Source organism: Tupaia chinensis, unplaced genomic scaffold, assembly GCF_000334495.1.
Source record: "Tupaia chinensis unplaced genomic scaffold, TupChi_1.0 Scaffold000225_1, whole genome shotgun sequence".
Taxonomy (NCBI): Eukaryota; Metazoa; Chordata; class Mammalia; order Scandentia; family Tupaiidae; genus Tupaia; species Tupaia belangeri.
In genome coordinates, this window is record NW_006159700.1 from 5,947,275 (window position 1) to 5,949,914 (window position 2,640).

Genomic DNA, 2,640 nt, shown 5'->3' on the forward strand with positions numbered 1-2,640 from the left:
CTTTCTGTTTTCCTATATAAAGACATATCATAGCAATTTTTTCCATAGTAAAAGTAAATTTTAATGTGCCCTATAGATGTTTGCAAAAGTTAAAAAGAAGCGCTGCAGAGACGAGTCGTCCCATTATACACTGTGACCTTCCTTTCAGTACAGAACCACTTTGAAATCATGTCAATGAAGGCTGCCCAGCTATCTCCCATTTGCCACAGCCTCCCTTCCTACCATGAATGGCCGTGTGTCTATGTTCTGACCATTAGAAATAGGAAGGGGATGATGGGGATTACTTCCAGATCATTTCCTTATATGGGATTCACTTTCCTTGTTATTTCCTCTCTCTCCCTACCCATGGACTGTAGCTAATGAGCAAGCTTCAGCACAGAAAACAGAGCAAAATGGAAGAAACCTCAAATCCTGTCTGACTTTAGGGAAAATAATCTACATTCTCAGAACTACTATCTCTGGGATGTTCCTAGAGATTCAGTGTTCATTGAGCCAGTGTACATTTCATTTTCTCTGTGGCATCTGCTTAACCAATTTAATGCTTCAATGCTTCAATTTTTTTTTCTTTTTTTTTTTCTTTTTTGGAGAGTTTTCGCTACCGGGCACATGTGCTCGCCAGAAAGACAGAGAGAGACAGAGAGACAGAAAGCAAGAAATCACCCCACAGGGGGGATGGCCACACCGCAATCCCTTCTCCATTCTCCTCTCGGGATCTTGGGCATGCACGCACACGTGCCCAGCATGAGTTTAAGCCGCCGGGTCCAGGACTTGAACCACAGTCAACTACATGGGAGTCCAGCGACATAGCCATTATGCTAACTGCTGGTCTCAATGCTTCAATTTTTATAATGTAATTAGTACAAAATAATACGTGAAAATATTTTAGAGGTTATGTTACTTTTTTGTGGTTTATGTGTGTGTGTGTCTATGTGTGTGTGTATGTGTTTGTGTGTTTGCTAGAGGTCATGTGCACTTGCCATAGACAAAGAGAGAGGGGAGAAAACATTCCACACAGAAAATGGTCATGCCACAGCCCCTTCTCCCCCATCTTTCATCCCTTTCAGGATTTGGGCACACAAGCACATGTGTCCTGAGTGTTTCTCAAGCTGTCAGGTTCAGGACTCAAACCACAGGGTCAACCATGTGGGATCTGGCTACAACCACCAGGCCACAGAGCCCGCCCATATTTGGGGAGATTTTTAATCCATATGATTCACAGGGATGTCTCTGTCACTAACTGCTATTGTTTGAATGATGGTACTCCCTCCAAAATTTGTGTTCAAGTTCAATCCCCAAAACAGCAGTATTAAAGTGTGACATTTGGGAAGTGATTGAGTCACAAGAAGTCTGATTTTATAAATGGGATCTGCAAATTTATAAAAGGGCTTGAGGTTTCTCCACTCTGGAGGATTCAGGAACAAATCACCATCTTGGAAGCAGAGAGAACAGCTCTCGCCTAACACTAAACCTAGTAGCTTGATTTGGGACTTTCCAGGCTCCACAACTGTGAGAAATAAATTTCTATTGTTTATAAATTACACACTATGTGGTATGTTATTAGAGCAACGCCAATGAACTAAAACAACAACTTTTTCCACAGGGATACAAGAACCCTGTTCTGATTACTCAGAGTCCTCTGCTGTGCTGAGTTTCAAGAACGTTTCATGGCTAGATGGATACCTGGTCCAGGAGTTTCATAAGAGTGCCATCTCCTTTCTTTGTTAAATCTATCAGTAAAAAACACATCATCTTCTTCAAAATTTATAAAAACTAAGTACAATGCAAGCTTAGACTTTTGAGGATCACTTAATCACCAAGTGGGAAAAGTGTCTAAAAAAAAAAATACAACACAAAAGACTACAAAGCCAGGACCAGCAAATGGCATAGCAGTTACATTGCGGGACTCCCATAGGCCCAACCATGGTTTGAGTCCTGGGCCAGTGGCTTGAAACTGAGGCTGGGGGTGTGTGCATGCATGCCCAAGATCCTGGGAGGAGAATGGAAAAGGGATTATGGCATGCCCCCCCCCATTGGGGGTGATTTTTCATTTTCTCTCTCACTGTCTGTCTCTCTCTCTCTCTCTCTCTCTCTCTCTGTCTCTGGCGAGTGCACGCACCCTAAGGCAAAAATCTCAAAAAAAGACTGCAAAGCCAAGAGAGAAAGAAAGAGTAGAATCTTGAAGATGTTATTTAATCCCTTGCATTCAGCTAAGCCCTGCACCTTGTTCTTTCCTAGTTTTATAAGCCAATACATTTCAACTTTTGGTTAAGACCAATTGAAATTGGGTTTCTATAAATTGCAGCTAAACAACTCTTGACTAAAACATATGTTAATTGTAGTCATTTTGATTTATAGGAAATATCACCAAGTCTTTTACTTTAAAAATAGTACTTAAGAGGCCAGCAGGTGGTGTGTTGCTTAAGGTACTTGGATTCCCACATGGCTGACCCTGTTTCAAGAACCAGACCCAGCAGCTAGAAAATCACAAACAAAAAAATAAAGATTTTTCCTGGGTCTGAGTCGAGTGGCATCTGGCTGGTGATCCCCATCTTATATCAGTCAGGGACAAAGCAACCCCTTGTTCATCCCAGCTTGGCTTTGAATCAGTGTCCTTGCCTGGTTCATGCCTTGGACACATGG

The 2,640-nt window shown here is 42.0% G+C and overlaps 1 non-coding gene across 1 annotated transcript; it reads left to right on the forward strand.

The window, feature by feature from the left end:
* The first annotated feature begins 2,504 nt into the window (after positions 1 to 2,504).
* Positions 2,505 to 2,640, forward strand: LOC114007734 (small nucleolar RNA SNORA48). Its single transcript, XR_003549316.1, has one exon. It is a non-coding gene; the product is annotated as a small nucleolar RNA SNORA48 (small nucleolar RNA).